A 10,550-nucleotide genomic window follows, 5' to 3' on the forward strand; every position below is an offset into this window, starting at 1 on the left:
TGACATATAAAGAAGGATAACTGATTAGCTGACCTGGCACTAGTACCATTCTACAGCTAATATTCTAAAGCTGGAAATAACAACTTCACCAAAAGAATAACAAAAACAGAAATAACTAACTTGAACAGGCCAAACACTAAAATGGTCCTTCTACTTCTTAATTCTCCTTTAATACATAACAATTCCCACCGTTTGAGAACATCTTGACCCCAAGAATGGAAAAAATCTAGAAAATGATGGGCAATGGCATCAGTGTTTTCGCAAGTAGAGTCCAACATAAACTGACCAGTCCATTGAATGAGAAGTTGAGGAACAGAAGCGTCTCCCAGCAAGGCATGGCGTGAATTCAAGACCTTAAGAGGTTGAAGAAGTGGAGGGCCATCATCCATGGGGGGAAGGGTGGAGAAGAAGATTTTCTTCTTCAAGAGTGAAACATGAAAGACAGGGTGCACCCGGTAAGAAGCGAACAACTTGAGCTTGTATGCAACTTTACCCACCCGTGTTTCCCCTTGGAATGGTCCATAGAACTTAGCTGAAAGTTTTTGAGATTGTCGAACAGCAAGTGAAGATTCCCTATAAGGTTGCAGTTTGAGGAAACCCCAATCCCCTGGGTTGAAGTTCCTATCAAAACGATGGAGATCAATGAATTGCTTCATGCAATTTTGAGCTTTAGTTAAGTAATCCTTCAAGGCTAAATTCATTTGGTGGCGAGATTGCAACATATCCTCCACTGCAGCCACATCTGAAGTAACAGAATGAAGGACCGGTGGAGAGGGAACCATCCCATAAAAAGCTTAAAAGGGAGGCATGTTAATGGCACTATAAAACGAGCTATTGTACCAATATTCAGCAAGACTCAGCCAACGAGCCTACTGTTTGGGACCCAAAAAACACATACTACGAAGGTACCCCTCAAGACACTGATTCAATCTTTCTGTTTGGCCATCCGTTTAAGGATGATATGCACTACTAAAAAGCAATTGAGTGCCAAGCAGTTGCATTAATTCTCGCTAAAAAGTTCTAGTAAAGATCTGATCATGGTCAAACACAATGGTGTGAGGCATGCCGTGTAGCCTGAACACCTGATCAAGGAATGCTTGGGCCACTGTAGTGGCTAAAAAAGGATGCCGGAGGGGAATAAAATGGCATGATTTGGTGAATCTATCTACCACCATAAAAATCGCATTGTAACCAGCCGATGTCGAAAGGTCCTCCACAAAGTCCATCGAAAGATCCTTCCAGGCAGAGTCCGATATTGGAAGTGGTTGCAACAACCTTGGGTATGGAGACAAATCTGCCTTACATCATTGATAAGTATCACACTAAGCAATCCATTGCGTGACAGAGGCAGCCATCTTAGGCCAGTAAAAACTGTGTTGTAATTTAGTTAATGTACCCTTGATCCCCGAATGGCCGCCTATAGGTGAGTTGTGACATACACTGATCAATATTTCACACAAAGCATAATTACTACCAATATACAAACGCTGTTTATATCGAAGAACTCTGTGTTCTAAGGTGAAATTAGGGTGAGAATCAGCTTGAATAGCTAATTATTGTAACAGCGGAGCTGCAAGAAGATCATTAACATAAGAAGTGTGTACCTCATCCATCCATTTGGTCACTATAGTAGAAATGGCAAGCAAATGGGGGTGTGGGGCTGGCTGATCCTCAAATTGCTGAGAAAGGGCATATGCAACACGGTTCTCCACTCCCTTTTTGTATTGAATTGTGTAGGACAAGCCTAACAATTTAGAAACCCCTTTGTGTTGAAGAAACGTGTGAAGTCGCTGCTCAAGTAGATGCTTAATGCTCTCTTAATCCGTTTTGATCACAAATGGGGAATGTTCAAGGTAAGGGCGCTATTGAGTCACTACATGCAATAGAGCAAGAAATTCACGCTCATAAGCCGAGAGTTTCTAATTCCAGGGACATAATCCTTTTGAAAGGAAGCAAATGGGCCTTTAATGTTGCATTAAAACAACACCTATTCCAGAACCGCTGGCGTCGCACTCAATTATGAAGGGAACATTGAAGTCTGGTAGGGTGAGGACTAGAGATGCTGACATTAGCTGTTTCAAGATTTTAAAGGCCTCTGTGGCCTTATCATTCCAATGGAATTGGTCCTTTCAAATGAGATCAGTCAATGGCTTGCACACCATGCCATACCCTTGAATGAACCGCCGATAGTACTCGGTAAGCCCTAAGAAGCCTCGTAGGCCTTTTAGAGTTGTGGGAAGGGGCCAATTGACCATAGTCGTGACCTTTTCCGGATCTGTGGACACACCATCTGCCGAAATTATATGGCCTAAGTAAGCAACTCGATCGACCCCAAACTCACACTTAGAGGCCTTGGCAAATAACTGATTGGCAGCTAGAACCTGAAATACCCTCTGGAGATGCTCTAGATGTGACTCTAAGGAAGGGTTATACACCAATATATCGTCAAAAAAATACCAATACAAACTTACGGAGGTAAGGTTTGAAGATGGAATTCATTAGAGCTTGAAAGGATGACGAGGCGTTTCTAGGACAAAAGGCATCACAATGAACTCGTAGTGTCCTGAATGAGTACGAAATGCTATCTTGTGTATGTCCTTTTCCACCATTCTGATCTGGTGATACCCGGCCCTAAGGTCAATTTTGAAAATTTGCAGGCTCCACTTAATTCGTCAATCAATTCTTGGATTATTGGTATAGGAAACTTATCCTTGATAGTAGACTTATTAAGCTCACGAAAATCAACGCAGAACCGCCACGTTCCATCTTTTTTCTTAACCAACAGCACCGATGAAGCATATGGACTATTACTGGGATGTATAATTCCACTCTGGAGCATCTCCTTGGCTAGTTTCTCAATCTTATTTTTTTGGTGATAGGAGTAGCGGTAGTGACGAAGGTTGACTGGGTCGATGTTTTGCTTGAGAGGGATTGCATGATCGTGAGATCGTTTTAGGGGTAGGCCGGTGGGTGGTTGAAATAGGTGGTGGTGGTCGTTGAGTAATTTTTAAATGGCATTGACGGAATCAGGATTAGGGTTAAGTGGAATGGTTGTGGAGTTTGGGTTTGGTTTTAGGTCTGGATTTGGGTATGGGCCTGGTTTAGTGTGTAACACCATCAAAAACAATTTATTGGTCACCCCTTTCCACCCTTTCAAAACCAATTTGTTAACAGAACATAATGTCATCATCTTCAAACTCATCTCTTCACTGAGTCCCTTTAATTCGATCTGCTTACCACCCTTACTCACTAGCAACCTATTTTTTTCAAAATCAAATGTCACCGGCGTGTGACCTTGCATCCAATCAGACCTTAAAATGATGTCGTAATCTCCTAATTCCAGAACTTGTAAGGTAAAACTGAACCAAGTATTTTTCATCGACCAGTTGCAATCGGTGCACTTTGAGTTTACGGTTAGTTGTCTACCATCGGCGACAGTCACCGGCACTGGCTTTACTCCGACCAGCGGCAATTTAACCTCCTTAGCAATTTTAGCATCTACAAAGTTGTGGGTACTCCCACTATCAATTAAAATCATAATGGGTTTCTTGTTAATGATACCTTTAAGTTTGAGAGTCGTATTGGTCAGGCCACCGTCTAAGGCGTTGATGGAAACCAACATTGTTGAAACACCTTTCCACATGATTTTGATTTGACAAAATTATTTAAGTTAATCCCATGATTAAGACAATTAAATTTAAGTGATTTGATTTAATTGTACTAATGTGTTTGTTCAATGTTGAGTATATTTATAAATGAGAACAGAAATAAAAAGTAAGACAGAATGAAGTCAGCATGAGCCACAGAAGCTGAGTAGAACACAACTCAGCATCATAGAAGGAAAGTCTTCTTCAGAACAAACGCTTGAAGACGAAGCTGACCAAAGAAGCTGAGTAGAACGTAACTCAGCCTCGTCAAAAATAAAGATCGAAGGCAACGTCAATTAAGTCAAGCTGAATGTTCATCAGGATAGCACCAATGATCCGTTAACTAGAAGACAAAGCCCGACAAAGGCCTGCACCAATTCAGAAGCCTCGGAATTGTGCCAAGAGACCTTTTCGAGACGCATGGATCACCTGGCGTTTTGCAAGAAGACAAACCTGGCGCTAGAAGACGAAACTTGGCGCAAGAAGATGAAACTGGCAAGCCTGGCGACTGCTAATTTCAGACGATAGGATTGGCCTGCAAATCTGTATGCTGACCAATGAATGATGCAAGAAGACCGTTTGAATTCAACGGATATGTCTGAATTCAAATGATTGAAGCATCAAATTTTACTATAAAAGGACAAGTTCATCACTTGGATCCTTTGCCGATTTACAAAAAGAAAAAGGAAGTACAGACAGAAAAGAAAATCATCACAAGAGTGAAAATCCAAAAGAGAAGCTGTCTGATTAGAAAAAGCAATTTCTTACACCCAAATCCAATCTCTGTGTAAAAGTCTAGAGTGAATTTGTATTCATCTAAAATGTTCTTCATCTAGAAAGAACAAATTTGTATTAATTGTAAAGATTGAGAGAGTGGTGCTGAGTGCTCGGTCTTAGTACTTAGCGATAGAGAAAATCTGAGTGTTCGGTTATAGCGCTCAGTAGGATTGAGTAGACGAATAGAGAACGGTACTCTTGCATACTCAATTTCTTTGTAAACGGTTTGTGCTCTACCTTTAAAGAGCTCAGTATGGTAAGGCCGAACCAGGATAAGACTGCTGAGTAATCTCTAACCCTTCTCTTGATATATATATGTGTGTGTTGTTTGCTTAAATTACTCAGTATATAATTTGTATAAGCCGACGCTGAGTAATCAGAGTGCTGAGTTGGAAGCTGACCTTAAGTGTTATTTCCCAACTCTCAAGTGAAACAGTTCTAGTCAGCCTCTGACTAAAGCTGTCTTGCATTGCGCTCATCCTTGCTGACCAAAACTGAGTGAAGTTATTTAAAGAATTAAATTAAGTCAGCATAATTAAGCGAAAAGGTTACATTAGTTCCTAACCCCCCCCCCCCCCTTGGAACTAATCCTATTACATTACACGGGACCAACAAACATCTGTTCAATCTCCTTTGTGTCCTCCATCGTAATTTCTGCTTAATCTGGACTGGACTCTTCCTCCCCAGGCTTAACCTCTTCCTGCCCTGTTATAGCCAACAATTTCTTCGTGGTACACTGATGCCCATGGAAATATCGATCTCCATATTTCCAGCAAGTTCCGGGAGTTCACTTAATCATCTGTTGGGAAGTGGTGGGTTTGTTTTCATTTATTTTGGTGGTAAACTTTGAGTGGGAGTTGGGTAATGGCTTGGATGGAAAAGAAGTATTGGGCCATTGTTTTGTGGATATGGGAGATCGGAAAGCAGGTTTTGGATGAACGGCATCCAGAATATCCTTAAGATGTTTCTCCTCTAGTTTCGCCTGCTTTATTACACTGTACACATCTATTGACCCATGTGACCGTGATCGAACGGGCGATCGAAGCTCTGGTTTCAGGCCAGCAATGAAACCCTTCATGTAAAATTTCTTAGTAAGTTTTAGATGTTCTCCAATTTGAGCTTGAGTTCTTCGAATCGGTCCTGATAGTCCTTCACCATAGTGGTCTGCCTTAACTGTAAAAATTGTTCCACCACCTCATCCACCTCAGTTTCCTGGAATCGATGCTCCACCTCGGTTACAAAATTTTCCCAACTGATTCTCGGGTGAAACGATAGCCAATTCTTGTACCACTTCTCCGCCTTTCCTTGCATGAATAACCTAACCAGTTCCACCTTCAGGCCATCTGCTACTTCAAAAATCTGGAAATATCTTGCACATTTACTAGTCCAGTTTTCAACATTTGATCCGTTGAAGGAAGGAAGGTCACATTTAGGTAAGAGCTTTTGGATGGTTGAAGGTTTAGTAAATGAGGATTCACCTCCTTGGGTGATGGAAGGAGAACTACCCAGAATTCCTTTATTCGGATTAGGTCCCGGGATAGGTGTTTGGCTAGAATTTTATGGAAAATCTGTGGAGGGTTGGATAAGTTTGGCTAAAGCAATGACAGGTCTGTGAACCATATCTTGAAGGGATTAGTGAGCAGCTATCTGTTCCTTCCTGAAATTAGACTGATCTATAATAATGGAATCAATCCTTTGCTGTTGAGCCGCTTGAATGTCCTGAAACCGGCTCTGCAACATCTCCAGTTTCTCTAATGTTTGTTCCGAAATCTCTTGGAACTTGGTGGTGAATTCTTCGAGTTGCAGCTCAATGGCGTCCATTGTTTTCTTAGTTCATCGGGCTCGTGTCTGTGGGTAAGAATCGTTTATCATTCACCACTAGGCTAGAGGATGGTGATCTCCGATACCAATGTCAGATGTGAGGCTGACAAAAGAATTTTAAGAAGAATTTTAGAAAGAAATAAGAAAGATGAGAAGAAGATAGGAGAGTCGAGAAGAAGAGAGAATAGAATTGAGAGAGAAAGTTGTTATGAATTCTCATTGATACCTTTTCTCTTTACAACGCATGACATATAAAGAAGGATAACTGATTAGCTGACCTGGCACTAGTACCATTCTACAACTAATATTCTAAAGCTGGAAATAACAACTTCACCAAAAGAATAATAAAAACAGAAATAACTAACTTGAACAGGCCAAACCCCAAAATGGTCCTTCTACTTCTTAATTCTCCTTTGATACGTAACACTAATGTTGTAATGTTTAGAAATTTCATGCATGCATCTACATTATATCTTTCAAATAATACTTTATGACAAGTCAATGATCAGAAACCACAATCCAAAAGCCTTTGGGAGACAAGATAGAAAAGAACAAAAGGGCATTGTGTAACCCCCTCACTTGGATCACATGATATCTCACACAATATCAGTTATAGACATGCTTTAAATTCTCAATCATATAAACTTCAATCTCATATAAACTTTACATATTATACATAAGAGAAAGCATTTACAATTTACAATACACGTTTAAGTCATTATCCTGCATAGAGGATTTACAAAACAAAAGTACATCACAAGACTCCAAAATGCCTAGATGAGAATGGACTGACACTGCTGGTGCGACCTTAAGCAAGAAGAACTCCACCTAACCTGTAAAATCTGTTGGCAAGGGGTGAGCTGCCTACTCAATAAACATATTACGCATATATGTATATACAAAAGTAATGTAAAGAGCACAAATCAAAATATATCATCAGTACCAAGTTAGAATTTATTCATTTGTTTCACTTATGATAGTAATACTTATTTTAGAAAGGCCTTGTTGTACTTAGACAATATATATAAAATGGTCCTTGGGCCCAATCTGTATTCCGGCTCACTAAATTCGGAATACAATCATCTGTGCTACGGAGGAGTTACACTCAACTCACGTACTCATATATCTCAACACATGTGCTTCCGGCTCATAATATTCGGATAGCACTCTCAACTTGGACCATTTCACATATCCATCTAAGCAAGCTCATATTCATTTATAATCCAACCATTATTCAGTTCCAGTATGTGCACAAGGCTCAACATGTCACATTTACTCATAACACTGCAACATACTCAATCATACCACTTTCATATCTATCACAACGTATCACAAACACTCAAACATTATTCACATCAGATTCAACCACATCTCACACTCAACAAGTCACAAGCCACAATACATTCATACACATATATAAGCAATATGCTTACCGTCGCACTTGGTTCGATCTATTCAACACGATCGGGTGGGCGTTCAATTGCACCTTGCCCTCCTAATGTCATATAACATTTATACAATTAGCCATAACATAAACTTAATGAAATATAAACTAATGAGTGCTATATGATTTACAAGACACTAACTCCACAAAGTTCATGCAATCTAATCCTTTTGTCTTAGATCATCACATGACCTACTTGCACACATTCTGCCATACCTTTCTCTATATAAACCCAAATGCCCTGTTTCTTGAACCTACTGAAACTAGAAATATATGGGTATAACATATCCAAAATTCATATTAAGATCACTTCTACACAATATATGGCATGCAAAATGATTCGGTCCTGTTTCCATCCAAGAAACAGACTATCCAGATTTGCATCTACCATAATTCACTCAACCTAGCTCAAACTAAACACAATTGATTGTCAAATCCTTTTACAGACATATACTTCAAGTAGTTAGGAACACTTTTTTATACATAAACTTTCCTAAATTATGAATCTAAGGTCCTCAAAATGCTACATCAACATGACTGCCTCACATGACATTCAATTTCGAGGCAGTCATGATCCATCTAGGTTTTCTTCCTCTATATATGGAATTAAAGTCCCATATTTTACAGAGGGTTTCATAACACATATAGGAACATAGTTTATTCTTTATGTATCTTCAAATTCGAACAATATCAATATGAAAAATATGCTCCAAAATGACTGAAAGGAGTACCCTAGATTTCTGTTTAGGGCACTTGATACATATCTTTCATTTGGACAGCCTATAACCACTTTAAACAACACCAAAACTCAACAAACTCAATCACAACTCATCCAAAACAAATCCTATGATCATACCTAGGTATTTCAGAATCTCCAACTCATAGAAAACAAGCTAAAACAACATAATAACCTTCAACTTGTGTCTATCACCTAGTATGCTTCCTAACTTGACTTGTTTGGCTTGAAAATGGAAGAAATTGGAAGAGTTTTCTTTGGAGGGTGTTAGGACATGAAAAAGGAAGGTTTGCTGAAGCTTTGGTCGAAATTGTGGCTGAATATCATAAGGATTGAGTTGTGCACATCCTTTGTAAAATGAAGAGGTGTATTTTGTCTTAATATTGGGGTGACACCTCGTGCTTGCTCATAAACCTCAAATTCAGCCCTCCTAAAGTGTAAGTTAATCAATTTAGGACATATGAATTCATTCATTCGTTCATTTAAGTCCTAACTCAATTAACCAATCGTTACATCTTAACGACACACTAATCGCCTACTAATCGCACGATAATCGCATTATGCATACAAAACTTCTACTGACAATGAGATGAATCTAAAATGTATGTATTCAATCATGAAAACATATATGAATGTGGGAAGACTCATATGTTAGGGTTTTGGGGATGTTACAGTTCTTCCCCCCTTAAAGAATTTCGTCCCCGAAATTCACTTACCAGAAACTTCAAATAGGTAAGGATATTGTGTCCTCATATTTTCTTCTACCTCTCAAGTTGCCTCATCAAGTGTTTGATTATGACTCCATCTCACCTTAACCATTGGAATTTCACGATTTCTGAGTCGTTTCATTTCTCGTCCCAAAATCTCTAAAGGTTGCTCACGAATAGTCAAGTCTGTGTTCACTATTGCAATCTCAGGTTCAGGAATCATATGACTTGGGTCTGATCTATATCTTCTTAATACTGACACATGAAATACATCATGTATTAAAGACAATTCTGGTGGTAAAGCTAACCTATAAGCCAATGGTCTAACTCTCTCAATGATCTCATAAGGCCCGATGTATCTTGGATTCAACTTCCCTCTTCTGCCAAAACGAACTATTCCTTTCCATGGGGATATTTTTAAAAATACTTTATCTCCAACTTTATATTCCATCTCCCTTCGGTGCTGATCCATATAAGCTTTCTGACGTTCCTGTGCAGCTTTTAAATACTTCTTTATGACATTGATCTTCTCAACAGTTTCCTGGACTAACTCAGGTCCTTCCAATTGCCTCATTCCTTCGACATCCCAACATATAGGGCTTCTACACGATCTTCCATATAATGCCTCATAAGGTGCCATGCCTATACTCGAATGATAACCATTATTATAAGAAAACTCCATAAGAGGTAAATGTATATCCCACTCACCTTGGAAATTAAGAACACAAGCTCTCATCATATCCTCTAAGGTCTGAATAGTTCTTTCTGATTGTCCATCTGTCTGTGGATGAAAAGTTGTACTGAAATGCAATTTTGTTCCCAAGGAGTGTTGTAAACTGCCCCAAAATCTAGATGTAAATCTAGGATCACGATCTGAAACAATAGATATAGGTACTCCATGCAATCTCACAATTTGTTCCACATAAAGTCTAGCCAATTTATCCATCGAGTCTGTCTGTTGAACCGGTAGAAAGTGAGCAAATTTTGTAAGTCTATCCATTATCACCCATATACTATCGTGTCTACGCCTTGTTCTTGGTAATCCCATCACAAAATCCATAGTGATCCTCTCCCATTTCCACTCTGGTATGGTTAAAGGTTTTAGTTTTCCCACAGGAGCTTGATGTTCGGCTTTAACCTGTTGACATGTCAAACATTTGGAAACAAAACCAGATACATCTTTCTTCATTGTAGGCCACCAGTAAAAAGGTCTCAAATTTCTGTACATCTTTGTCATTCCTAGGTGCATATCATAAGGAGAATTATGTGCTTCCTGTAGAATTTATGATCTTAAATCTGCTACATCTGGAACACATAATCGACTACCTATCATCATAGTTTCATCATCTTCCACAGAAATATCAGGTCTTTTACTTTGTTGTACACGATCTCGCATTTTCTGTAAATAAGGATCATGC

Source organism: Euphorbia lathyris, chromosome 10, assembly GCF_963576675.1.
Source record: "Euphorbia lathyris chromosome 10, ddEupLath1.1, whole genome shotgun sequence".
Lineage (NCBI taxonomy): Eukaryota > Viridiplantae > Streptophyta > Magnoliopsida > Malpighiales > Euphorbiaceae > Euphorbia > Euphorbia lathyris.